Source organism: Bos grunniens, chromosome 6 (assembly GCF_055505025.1).
Source record: "Bos grunniens cultivar Pamir isolate PY7600 chromosome 6, Bosgru_T2T1.0, whole genome shotgun sequence".
In the NCBI taxonomy this organism is placed as follows: Eukaryota; Metazoa; Chordata; class Mammalia; order Artiodactyla; family Bovidae; genus Bos; species Bos grunniens.
The window spans coordinates 26,473,458-26,487,679 of NC_141170.1; the positions used below are offsets into that span (position 1 = coordinate 26,473,458).

General features: G+C 42.6%; 1 pseudogene across 1 annotated transcript; it reads right to left on the reverse strand.

Annotated features, from left to right (window-relative positions):
* Positions 1-10,264: 10,264 nt before the first annotated feature.
* LOC147370441 (small ribosomal subunit protein uS12 pseudogene) lies at positions 10,265-10,812 on the reverse strand (annotated as a pseudogene). Its single transcript, XR_015166014.1, has one exon. The product of XR_015166014.1 is annotated as a small ribosomal subunit protein uS12 pseudogene (transcript).
* Between the last annotated feature and the right edge of the window lie 3,410 nt (positions 10,813-14,222).

Below are 14,222 nucleotides of genomic sequence, written 5' to 3' on the forward strand. Positions count from 1 at the left end.
GCAACAGTTAGAACTGGACATGAAACAATGGACTGGTTCCAAATAGGAAAAGGAGTACGTCGAGGCTGCATATTGTCACCCTGCTTATTTAACTTATATGCAGAGTACATCGTGAGAAACGCTGGGCTGGATGAGGCACAAGCTGGGATTAAGATTGCTGGAAGAAATATCAATAACCTCAGATATGCAGATGACACCACCCTTATGGCAGAAAGTGAAGAAGAACTAAAGAGCCTCTTGATGAAGGTGAAAGAGGAGAGTGAAAAAGTTGGCTTAAAGCTCAACATTCAGAAAACTAAGATCGTGGCATCCGTTCCCATCACTTCATGGCAAATAGATGGGGAAACAATAGAAACAGTGGCTGACTATTTTTGGGGGGCTCCAAAATAACCACAGATGGTGATTGCAGCCATGAAATTAAAAGACGCTTACTCCTTGGAAGGAAAGTTATGACCAACCTAGACATAGACAGTATATTAAAAAGCAAAGACATTACTTTGCCAACAAAGTTTCGTCTACTCAAGGCTATGGTTTTTCTTGTGGTCATGTATGGATGTGAGAGTTGGACTGTGAAGAAGGCTGAGCGCTGAAGGATTGATGCTTTTGAACTGTGGTGTTGGAGAAGACTCTTGAGAGTCCCTTGGACTGCAAGGAGATCCAACCAGTCCATCCTAAAGGAGATCAGTCCTGAATGTTCATTGGAAGGACTGATGTTGAAGCTGAAACTCCAATACTTTGGCCACCTGATGTGAAGAGCTGACTCATTGGAAAAAACCCTGATGCTGGGAAAGAGTGAGGGCAGGAGGAGAAGGGGACAACAGAGGATGAGATGGTTGGATGGCATCACTGACTCAATGGACATGAGTTTGGGTAAACTCCGAGAGCTGGTTTCGGAGAAGGCAATGGCAACCCACTCCAGTACTCTTGCCTGGAAAATCCCATGGATGGAGGAGCCTGGTAGGCTGCAGTTCATGGGGTCACACAGAGTCAGACAGGACTGATCGACTTCACTTTCACTTTTCACTTTCATTCATTGGAGAAGGAAATGGCAACCCACTCCAGTGTTCTTGCCTGGAGAATCCCAGGGATGGGGGAGCCTGGTGGGCTCCCGTCTATGGGGTCGCACAGAGTCGGACACGACTGAAGCGACTTAGCAGCAGCAGCAGCCGTGAGTTGGTAATGGACAGGGAGGCCTGGCGTGCTGCAGTCCGTGGGGTCTCAAGGAATTGGACACAACTGAGTGACTGAAATGAACTGAACTGAACTCTTTATGGACTCCTACTAATTGCTTCTTATAAGACTATTATAGATCAAATTTTTAATAGAATTTTATAGAATAATTTAGGATTATTTCATCTCCTTTTGCCAAAGTGAAACATGTCATACATAGGCTGTTTTTAAGTTTTATAAACTCAAGGCAATAGAGTGATTTTACAAATAATATGAAAATCTGAACATTTCTCTTTTTTTTCCTCACTGATAACTTTAGCTACTGCTTCATCACTTAGTTTTTTTTTTAATCAATGTGCTAATGAATGAAATTCCAGAAGATCTATAAAATCCTAGAATGCAAGTCCTTCTATTCAATTCTGATACATAGAAGGCTCTTAGTCAAGGTTGATTGTTGTCATCAATTACTATTTCATTTATTAAAAATATAAGGAAGAAAAACATAATTCTCCCCAACTTTTCAGAATTCTATTTACATTGTAAAAAGAATTGTATTAGGTTTATCATGCAGCATTTTTAAAGAATATTATTTATTTGGATTTTCTAAACTTAAATGTTGACTCATTGATTTCTTTGTTGCTGTTTTTAGAAAAATATATTCCACTCACTATCATATTTGTTAAAAGTCTACAGCCACATATTCTAAAAACATTCTTACAGCACTAACAATACTGTATTTACCACTATACAATTTCAAAATAATGCTCTTTGCTTCTACAAAGATCTTGAAGCCTAGCAAGATGGAAAGAAAAAAGGGTGGCAGATTCAGTAGGATGAGGGAGGAAAATGATGAGTTCTGTCGAGACAGGTTCAGTTTGAGGTACTATCAGGACATCGGGACTGGGGGTCTATTGTTTAAGAAGAGGGTCAGGGCTGGAGATATTGGAAATTCCTCACAGGGAGGTGGCAATTAAATCATGGTAGACACTAATATTCCAGAGGGAAAACAAAAGAATAAGCCTAACTTCAGCCCTTGGCATAATTGCAAGAAAGATTGAAAGGGTGCCTCCATATTGCTACTTATTTGCAATTATGTCTTGATGATATGTTTTAGGGGCCATAATGAAGTGCCCATTTTCTCACTGATTATTATTCTATTAAATGGAGTATAAATAGACATAGATGGATATTTTAAAGTTATTTATATATTATATATTTAAGTTTATATATATATTTATAAATAACCTCAGTTGTGTCCGACTCTTTGTGACGCTATGGACTGTAGCCCCACCAGGCTCCTCCATCCTTGGGGTTTTCCATTCAAGAATACTGGAGTGGGTAGCCATTTCCTTCTCCAGGTGATCTTCCTGACCCAGGAATCGAACTCGGGTCTCCCGCTTTGCAGGCAAACTCTTTACTGTCTGAGCCAACAGGGAATCCTTTATATATATAAATATATATATTTAAGTTTATATAAAATAAATATACTTGTCACCAGCAAAACCCCACTGGAATCCCCAAGAAAAACAAGATGGAACCTAGGTGATACGGTCTAACCTCTTCTTTAACTTTAGCTAGCTTAGTCTAGCTTCCCTTGCCTACAGAGGGCCACAGGCAAAGAGCTTGCATCTGACACATGCGGTGAGAGTGCACCAGCCCAGGACCGCTGTGCGTGATGGTGGCAGGGCTTGTGCAGAGACACCAAGTGAGCACTGCGGTCTGAAACAGCACGGCTGAGCCTGCCTAATGCGAACTCTACCCCTCCCCCTCCCCTCCACTCCCCGGTGTCAGGACCCTATAAAACTGCCTTGCCCACAGGGAGAGCTGTGCTCTGGAGCAGGAGCCCTTACCTCCCCATGCTCTGATCAAAGAATACAATTTCCCTTTGCTTCTACCAAGCTTTCAATCTTATTCTGTGCGCCCATAGCACACAGAGCAGGAGGATCCTAGCTGGGGCCTGACTCCAGAGGGTGGATAACATATACATGTTTATATACATTTTTCTCCTTTAACTTGTACAGGAAAAGATTGTTCATTCCCAGGGCCTTGTTGCAGGGCAGGGATGAAAGAGGGTGGGAAGGAAAAGCTAAGAAAAGAGAGATTCAGGAGCTTTGTTTGCAAAGTCAGGTACAGAGAACAGTGGGGGAAGGTGGCGTGGGGAAAACGGGGTTATCACTCAGCAGAGCCTCGTGGATAGAGGGCTGAGAAAAAAAAACAATTGGATTCGGCCTCAAAGACGTCCTTGGTGGCTCTGCAGTGTTTGTGGAGGTGGGGGCTTGCTTTGGAAGACTGAGGGGTGAAGGTGATGAAGGCTGACTTGGAGGGAACCCTCTCTGGAAAAACCTGGAGGCTTAGGGTAGGAGAGAAATTGAAGTATCACTTGAGAAGAGAACCAGATCCAAGGGAAGCTCTTCTAGCCTGAGAGACACCTGGCACATTTGTAAGCAGGAGAGAGCCGGGGGAGACCTGCAGGAAGACATGAGGAGGAAGGACAGGAAGTCCTTGGTGGAGATTCCATGAGGATGAAAGGCAGGGTCGAGAACACCAGTAGAAGGGGCGGCCTCGGAGGAAAGGAGGGGAGGAAACAGGCAGGAAAAAAGAAAAGAAGGAATGAAAGAAACATATTGAGATACAAAGGGGGCCATAAGTGAGGTTACCTATCAGCTAAATAAGAGAAAGGAAATCCAGGCATAGTTTTAAGGGAAGGAGAGCTGGTAGGAAGGAAGTGGCTTTGGGGAAGAGGTTGCCTTGGGAGTCCTGTGGATTCTTCCATCACAGGCCTGTTGCGTTGCTCCCTACCTGTCGCTCCCAGTGCCCATGCCCCCATTCAGACCCCACCTAACCTGTCCAGACCATACCATCCTCCCGCACCTCCCTCCCCTCTGGTTGCAATCCACTCAGCAGCCACTCCTGTTTAATCCTCAATGCACAGCTCAGAGCAGAGCATCTTCTCTGTCTATCAGGTTAAATCCAACCCCATTTCAGCCTTCAAGGTCTCCATGACACAACCCAACAGGCCTTCCTTTTACCGTTAATCTATACTCTAGCCCTATGGGCACTCTCTTGCAGGAGCCTTTGCTCATTGGTCTAGACATTTCCCCAAAGCCAAGTCCTTCCATGAAACTTTTCCCCAGCCCCTAATCCTAGCCCCAGACCCAGCCCCCAGATTTATATGCCATTCTTTTCTTTGAACTCTGATTACATATTGTAATACTCTTAGAGCAAACTTCGAGCTTTTCTCTTATGGTATAATTATTTGTGTAGTTTATCGCATCCCTGTGTTAGATCGTACACCCCTTGGGGGTCAGAGTTTGTTTATTCTTTGTATTCCCCAGAATGCAGAGTCTATTATGTAATAAGCATTTCTATTGTCTTTGTTCATTGAATGCCTAGTACATATTGGCCCTGAGCTAAATGCTTTATAAGGATGATCTCATGTTAAATCCCTGAGAGGAATAATCTGCCCAAGGTCAAACAGCTGCTAAGCGACCAAGCCAGGATTTGAACCCAGTGTTCTTGACCTCCCAGGACTCATGCTTGAAACTCTAGCTACGTTGCCCCCTAATACTTTTAAATCATGTCCAAATTTCAAAGCTTACATTTTGCTGCGAGTGTGCAAATTTGAATGTGTGATACTAGACAATCCCCCTGGTAGTATTCCAACATTTACGGTAAATTTAGCCTTGCTCTTGGTTTTTAAGTCCTCTCCACAAGCCCTCACCTTGTAGGAGAAACATCTCACCACCAGCACCTGTCTGTTGCTGTCAAGCCTCTGGCTCCAGCTACTCCACATAACATTAACCACAAGTCAAACCTTTCTGCAAAGCAGTCAACATTGGAGTTGCCCAGTTTCAGATTTCACAGGGACATTTTCCAAATGCAACTGTTTGCAAACCTCTGACTCATCTTGGTTCCCAGAATAGACTCAAGGCTGAGATCTCTTAGGTTGAATGATGAAACCCTGAGAGCAAAGGAAAACCTGTGTCAGGAGAACAAGTTCACTACATAGAGAAAAATAAAGTTAGGTTACTACTTTGTACCACGTAAAATGGTGGACTCCAGATGGAATGAAGTCCTAAATATAAATGCTTAAACTACTACTAATAGAACAAAATCCAAGAGACTGTCACTGTAATATTGCATAATGTGTGTGAGTGCTTGCTCAGGTGTATCTGACTTTTTGCAACCCCATGGACTGTAGCCTGCTAGGCTCCTCTGTCCATGGGATTTTCCAGGCAAGAATACTGGAGTGGATTGCCATTTCCTTCTCCAGGAGATCATAATGTGTGTGCCTGAGTGCTAAGTCACTTCAGTCGCATCCAACTTTTTGCAACGCTTCGGACTGTAGCCCTCCAGGCTCTGCTGTCCATGGATTCTCCAGGCAAGAATACTTGAATGGGTAGCCATGCTCTCTCCTCCAGGGGATCTTCCCAACCCAGGGATCAAACCTGAGGTTCTTCTGTCTCCTACATTGGCAGGCAGATTCTTTACCATTAGCGCCACCTGGGAAGCCCAGAGAATCTTAATAGAAGAGGCCAAAAAATTTCTTGACCTCATCAAAATAAGGCTATCTGGTCAATGAGATAGCAGACAGCAGACAGCAGATAGATTCATGTGGGGAGCAGATTTTTGTGTTGTTAAAACTGACAAGGCATTAATATGTGTATATATGATGAACTCATACAAACTGATCCAAAAAAAAGACATGAGATCCAGTATAAAATCAACAAGGGATGCTTTTACCTGGTGCCAGGAACATAATAGGCACTCAGGGTAATTTTTGGTTGAATAAATGAATGACTAACAAAAAGACACAAAAATGCTCAAATTTTTAGTAGTCAGATAAATGCAAATTAAAGCAATGATGTTACACCATCTTACATACCCCTGAAAGGCAACTATTAGAGAGATGTGATGCTACTGATGTGACAAGAAAGGGAAAGACAGTTGTGTCCGACTCTTTGCGACCCCATGGACTATAAAGTCCATGGAATTCTCCAGGCCAGAATACTGGAGTGGGTAGCCTTCCCCTTCTCCAGGGGATCTTCCCAACCCAGGGATCAAACCCAGGTCTCCCAATTGCAGGCGGATTCTTTACCAGCTGAGCCACCACGGAAGCCCAGTGGCTACAGTAAACAGGGACAAATAATCTGGAGAACAATCTGGAAGAATTTTGTGAAATTACGTATATGTATACCCCCGGACCCAGCAATCCCACTCCTGAGCATGTATGGCCCAGAGAAACTTTGGACAAGACTGTAAGGGGACACATGTGTTATTTGGGGTAATGGTAAGTTCAAGGCCACGTAGCTGCCCATCATGGGCAAATAGTAAGTAAAACATAGTGGATGCTGATAAAATGCTATGAAGTCATTAGGACAATGAACTTGATCTATACAGCAATGTAATTAAATCTTAAATACATATTAGTGACTAAAATGTAGGAAGCAATAATATTTCTAGTACAATAACATTTATGTACATTGAAAACATATATATGCTCTCGTAATAACACTCTTTAGGTTTAAAAGTGTAGGTTTAAGGCCAATTCTTTTTTTAAAATTTTATTGAAGTGTAGTTGATTTACAATGTTGTGTTAATTTCTATTGTACAGCAAAACATTCAGTTATACATATTCTTTTCCACTATGGTTTATCATAGGATATTGAGTATAGTTTCCTGGGTAGGACCTTGTTCATCTGTTAAGGTCAGTTCTTAAACGGATTAAAGGTAGTATCTCTGTTGGGTGAAAGGATAGGAATGGGCTTTGGAATAAAGGGGAATAAATAAGTAAATAACCAGACAAGGGCCTTCACAGACCAATGAGAAGCATAGCTCTGAACGAGGATTTCTCAAACTTGAGTGAGTGGAGAAAGCACTGGCAATTAAGGCAAAGTTTGAAGTGACCATTATCTGGTTTCTTGTCTTCTTCCTCTTTTCAGTATTCTTCTTTAACTGCCTCCTGCTCCCACCCGACCATGGCACTGTTCATGTATTGGTATCTGATAAAATGTGTCAAAAAGAAAGTTGATGTATCACTAATACCCAACAGTGGATTTGCTTGATATTTTAAAATCTAGAGGGAGAACAAACTAAAGGAATAAATTTTTCAAGCAAGAATTGTGTACACTGGGCACCTGCCTACGATGGGTAGTGAGGGAAGTGGGGCTTCTCCAGCCCTCCTCATCAAAATATGCAGAACCACCTGCCCTAGGAAGCAGGTTCTCCTACCATACAGCACAAGGAAGTCTGCTCAGTGTTATGTGACAGCCCAGGTGGGAGGAGAGTTTGGGGAGTTGCTGGTCTTAGACTATGACATACATACTTAGATATGTATGGAGGAGTTGCTCTGCTGTATACCTGAAACCATTACAACATTGCTAATTGGCTATACTCCAATAAAATAAAAAGTTGAAAAAAAGAAAGTAAGTCCTATGTTTTTGCTTATGCACCAGGAAAAAAATGGGCTAAGTCACAAAGAAATACAACAGACCAAAATCATTTCTTAAATGGTCAAAGTCACCAATAATAAAAAAAAATTAAAACAAGATACCAATTTTTGTCTATTATATTGGCAAAGATTTCTGAAAGACAAAACCAATACTGGCAAAAATGTTTTTTTTAAAAAAATATCTACAGATTCAACTTGTGAAAGTAGGAAAAGATACAAACTTTCTGAAGGGCATTTTGGGTATACAAAGCCTTTAAAAAAAAGCCAGAATAAATAAGGAAATTTGTGTGTGTGTGTGTGTGTATACATATGTATATAAACTTTGACAAAACAATTCAGTTTAGGGGAATTTTGAGTGAGTAGAGATCAGAGATAGTGCTAAACATCCTATAATGCACAAGCAGCCTCTCAAAACAAAAAATAACCATGTCCCAAACATCAGTTGGGCTGAGGTTGAAAAACTGTCTTATGGCATGTGATACAAGAGAAGGCAGGGAGGAAGTACAATGCCTTTTATAATCTCGTCTTGGAAATTGCACTTTGCCACTTCTGACACATTTTATTCATTAGAAGTAAGCAGGTAGGGACTTCTCTGGTGGTTAAGAACCCTCCTTCCAATGCAGGGGACACGGGTTCCATCCCTGGTTGGGGAACTAAGATCCCACAGGCTGAGAGACAATTAAGCCCGCAAACCACAACTAGAGAGCCCACATACTGCAACTATTGAGACCACACAGTCAAAAAGAAAAAAAAGTAAGCAGCCAAGTACAGCCCACCTTCAAGAAGAGAGCTTAACTCCTCCAAATTTCCTTTGCAGGAAAGAAAATCAAATAACTTGTGGACATAGTCTAAGACCAGTATAGCCTGTCCTTCAGATACAAATTATTTATGTTGATCTCACCTGCAAAATACACTCATCCCCTTTCAGACACACCCACTTTTAGTCCAAGCTGGCAATGTTTATTCCAATCCAGTTCTTCAAAAAACTTTGCAGATCTCCTATGAATCTTATTCAGTCCACATCATTATTCAAGAGCCAAATCCTCAAATCTCTTTACAATAAGCCCTTCTCAACCTTGAGAGTCTGCTGAAGAACAACACCCTCCAATTTCTTAGATGCTCCATTGTTTGATTAAGACTGTGAGGCACACTAAAAATTTCATTAGAATTTTGTCTGCCTAAATGTCCTCTGAAGAATCATCTTTGATCTTTATGAGATCTTAACAAGGGATTTGACAATAACATCCTTGGATTTATCTTTAGACCATGTTTTCCTGGCTGTGTCCTTTGTGTGTCCTTTTGGATTTAATCTTTGCTACAAATCATTTCTTAATTTAAAGATCAGTTGTCATGTGAGAAGGCCAGGAGTTTTCAAAACCATGAAGTCCTGATTGCTTTTAACTGTCCTTTTGGCTTAATTTGCATTTTACTATAAGCAGCAAGAGACCAGGCCATACCTTCAACACTCTGTATAAAAATTTCCTTAGACATCACCATTCATCAGGTGCTATTCTACTTTCCATGTTACTTCAGGTGACAGTGTGGATAAACCTCCTGCTATTATATCACAAGGGGCTTCCCAGGTGGCTCAGTGGCAGAGTATCCACCTGTCAAGCAGGAGACACGGGTCTGATCCTTGGGTCAGGAAGATCCCCTGGAGAAGGAAATGGCAACCCACTCCAGTATTCTTGCCTAGGAAATTCCTTGGACAGAGAAGCCTGGTGGGCTACAGTCCATGGGGTCACAACGAGTCAGACACAACTTGGTGATTAAACCACCATTGCAGAAAAAGGAGACCAGTTCTCCCAATTTCCAATTGTATTTGCCTCATTTTCCTGCTAGTCTTCACCCACAGCCTCCTTAAAGTCTGTGGGGCTTCTGCTAACCATTTCTTCAGAATTCTTCTAGCTTCAACCTATTTCTCAATTCTTCTCCTTTCCACATTTTACATTCTTGTTATAGCATCCTACTTCTGGGGACAAAAATCTATTAGTTATCTGTTGCTGCACAACAAATAATCCCTAAGTTTAATGGTTTAAAACAACAAGCATTAGAGTCATTTTTATGGGTTAGGAATTCAGAAACCTCTTGACTGGGTGATTCTGGCTCAGTATCTCTTGGATGGTTGCAGGCAGGATGTCAGAAGGGGTTGCAGTTGCATCTGAAGGCTTAATGGAGCTGGAGGATCTCTTCCAAGATGGCTATTTGCAAAAGGCTTCATTTCCTTGCCGTGTGGGCCTTTCCTCACAACATGGTAGCTGGTTTATCCTAGAGCAAATGACTCAAGGGAGAACAATGAGAAATCCACAATGCCTTTTATGATTTAGTCTCAGAAGCGACAATTCATCACTTCTCCCATATTCTATTCCTTAAAATCAAGTCTACACAGCCCACACTCAAGGGGAAAGAAATTAGACAATACATTTTGAAGAGAGAGTATCAAATAATTTGTGGGCCTTTTTTGAAACAGACACAATCCCACCAAATCAGAGAGTCCTTGGGATTTTTCTATAAAAATCTCATGTCTTAGAGCTGATGAACTGAGAGAAAGAAAAGAAATGATCCTTTAATTTGCTAAATTAAAATACCATTTGTTGCTAAGACTGATGAAGCCAGGCAATGATTTATGAGCAAGCTTTTACATTTCTTTTTTTTTTGGTATATCAAACTTGATTACTATTGTGCTTTCATCATCAAAATTCATGATCTTGGTCTTTCTTCCTTGCCTTTGTATAAAGCCAAAAGAGAGACATTGGCTACTTTGACAACCTTAAAGTGGACTCCAGGAATGTCACCAACAGCATGACCTTTGCGACCAAATCCAGCAACCAGAACTTCATCATTTTCCTCAATAAAATTCAAACAACCATCATTGGGTTCAAAAGGAGTGATTTTTTTGCCATTCTTGATTAGCTGAACCCTGACACACTTGTGATGGCAGAATTTGGCTGTTTGGTTTCAACCCCTACTTTTTCCAGCACAATTCCCTTGGCACCACCAAAAGCGTGGGCCTTCAGGGTTGTGCCCAAATGGGCTTTCTTGTACTGTTTATCACACTACTTCTGGTCTCGTTGGGGGCTACGGAGCTTCCTGGCAATACAAAGACCACGACACTTGCCCGTCCTGCCGGTGCCACGGGCCTGAGTGAAAGAGCTACATTTCTTTATATATTCTGGTATGCTGAAATTATTTTATAATAAAGAATTACTAATAGCCAGAGAAAGACAGAGATCAGGTTGAAGGAAACGAGACTGAGAGCAAAGGAGTGAGAGGGAATCTTTAATGTTGTTAGAAATATTCTATATTTTGATGGTGGTGGTGATGGTCACATGATTTCATATAGTCAAATATAGAAGAATTATACACTTAACATGAATAACTTTTATTATATGTAAACTGTATCTTCATAAAACAAATTAAAAAAAACTTTTTAAAATACCATTTGAATTCACAGCTTTGCAAAGTCTCTTATGTGAAGGCAGAGTATTGATGGGAAATAGTGAGACCCTAAATGCTGAACTGTGACCATATGGGAATGTTCAGATGGCTTCACGTTCCCTCACCTCCCAACCCTATGAAAATATGTTGCTTGGATCGCCTGTTGCAGGGAGTACAAGTGACTGATGGACCCAGCTGTTACCCCTCAGGATCTTTCACCCTCTCACCAAGGTCGTGCTCTCTTGGGCTGCTCCCAGCCAATGACTGAGCATGCAGACCTACCAAGGCAGGCCTATTTTAGCAAAATGTGAGATGCCTCCTCTTGTCAACCTTGACTTGAGGTCTCCCCATTGGCCTGGCCAAACTTTTACTTGAATTGTGCTGGAGTCAAAATTCTTCCTACTCAAGTCTTCTTTTTCCTTCCACAGGGAATCACACATGCATCAGAATCTAAAGACTCTCTGTGTTCTCCTACTCCCAACCCCAGTAAATCTCTCAAACGTCTACTGCCATTTTGTCATTTGCTCCTTGGTAGATGCAATGACGGAGAAGGCAATGGCACCCCACTCCAGTACTCTTGTCTGGAAAATTCCATGGATGGAGGAGCCTGGTGGGCTGCAGTCCATGGGGTCACTAAGAGTCGGACACGACTGAGCGACTTCACTTCCACTTTTCACTTTCCTGCATTGGAGAAGGAAATGGCAACCCACTCCAGTGTTCTTGCCTGGAGAATCCCAGGGACGGTGGAGCCTTGTGGGCTGCCATCTATGGGGTCGCACAGAGTCGGACACGACTGAAGCGACTTAGCAGCAGCAGCAGCAGCAGCAGCCCCAATGAACAAGGCTTTGAGCAAACCCTGGGAAATAGTGAAGGACAGGGAAGCCTGGCGTGCTGCAGTCCACAGGGTCGCAAAGAGTCGGACGAGATTTGCTGACTGAACGGCAATAAAGACCCAAACGAATGCACCCTCCTTGTCAGAAAATTTCTCCCTACTCCCCTCTGTGGTGAGGTTTTTCCCACGTTGCATGAAGACTCCTAAAATGGTTTTTGTGGAAATAACCCAGAAGGAGGTTGGGGTAGACAATTCTTTTTATTCTTCACCCCTAACACCCTCCCCTGACCCCCGGCCACTGACTTGAATCCTACCATCAGTAGGAGACAGTTTATCCCAGCTCACAAAAGCAATTATTAAATTTTCAAGAATTTAGTGAGCTGGTTGTTAAACACAGTCATTATTAAGACTTAAGGGGACTACCGTGGTGGTCCAGTGGTTAAGAATCCACCTTGCAATGCAAGGGCCTTGGGTTCCATCCCTGCTCAGGGAACTAAGATTCCCACATTGGGCGGAGTGACTAAGCTCACATGCTGTAACTAGGGAGTTCATGGGCCAAGATGAAAGTTCCGCATGATGCAACAAAGATCCCACGTGCTGCAACTAAGACCCGACGCAGCCAAAAATAAAATAAATAAATTTAAAAAACTTAAATACACTTACAATTAAAATAAATTATATTAAAGCCAAATGGAATAAAACTCAAAAATTCATTACTTCCTGGCTATTGACCCCTTCTTTGTTAGCATCTACGCTTCTGAGGTTATTTACATCTATTACACTTGGGAGTTGGAAATAACATATGATGATGTGCTACACGTACTACTCTTTGGATTTTGGAGGCCAGATTTAGATGTGCTGTTTCAGCTCATTTCTTTAGTAATCTGAGAGGCTGCCAGCTTGGAGGGTGGCCTGAAGTGAGAGGAGGCTTTCAGATGGTCCAGAAATCTCTGCCGTCTGACCCAGAGAAGCCAGAATGCTTGAAGCACCTGTGGCACAGAGAGCTGCTGAATGGAGCTTTGGCACGGCCAGAAAGGCGAATCAGAGCTCAGGCCCCCAGGGCTTTGCAGCTGAGCTGTGAGCTCTGTGGCATGTAACCACTCTCCTTTAGAAGAACCAATCTCAGCTTGTTGCTTGGCGCCGGCTCATACAGCAGCCTGATCATGAGACCTTAGGTAACCAAGCGACTGGTGCTCATCGTCAACGGGGGGTCATCTGATCCCCTAAGCCATAAAGTCAGCTAACATTTAGTGCGTGTGCACTGTGTGCCAGGCTCCGCTCTAAGCACTTTACTGCTAGCTTTCCTTTTAATCCCCACCCCAATTCTGGGAGATGGTACTGTTGTTATCGCTATCATCCCTACGTTAGACGAGAACACTGAAACAGAGAGGAGATGAGCAATTTGCCCCATAGTCATACAGTTAATAAGGAGCGAGCTGGGTTTGAATCAAGGCTTCACAGCTCCAAAGTCCACAGATTTAATTACCAAATTATATTGTTTCTCATAATCAGATGACAGTTTTCTATTTAGGACTGGGTTTGACCAGAAATTGAAGACACGGTGTGCCCACTCCTACCATACTGCCATCTTCCTCAGCCTATATGCCTCACCTGGGGATGTTCTTTAAGTCCGGGTAACGAAACAGACAACCTCCACAATATGATGGCAGCAGCCACAAGTGGACTGCTTAGATACTCTAGCCCAACTCAAGGGTGGCCCTGAAGAACAGCTGAGAAGAGGAATTTTCGAGCAGACAGAAATGTAAGCGTTTTATCCTGTTGACCACTTTGCCTGAAAGGAGAAATAGCCTGAGGAGAATGTGTCACCAATTAATGGTCAGCAGCTGATGGCTTAGCTTAGAAGCCAGAGACTTGGAAGGATCATGAATGCAGGGCTGGTGACAAGGAGGTTTGGGAGAAGAGGTATATGGTGGATTGCACAGAATGGATCAGAGTATGAGGGGATTTGGTTCTTTGGGAATATGCACCCAAAAGACTCCACTATAGAGGAAGCACTAAATAATCAAGGGAAAAGTTTAACCTAGCCTCTGCATGCCAGCCCCCTTCTTTCTCCAGGAGCACCAAGGTTGCCCAGAGATGTCATAAGCAAAGTGGGCATGGAGGCAGAAATGCAGACTCCGGATGAAATATCTTAAATTCCGTTCAGTAAGGTTGATCTAGCTACAGCTTCTGCAGAATAGTTGTCTGGCAATTAAAACCAAATTTGAGTCCCTGGTATAAATCAGGCTTGAATGTAACAAAGCCAAGAACAATGTGTCCAGGGAAATAAGTGAATTCTCTCCAGACCACCCCCAACACCTCCTCCACTCA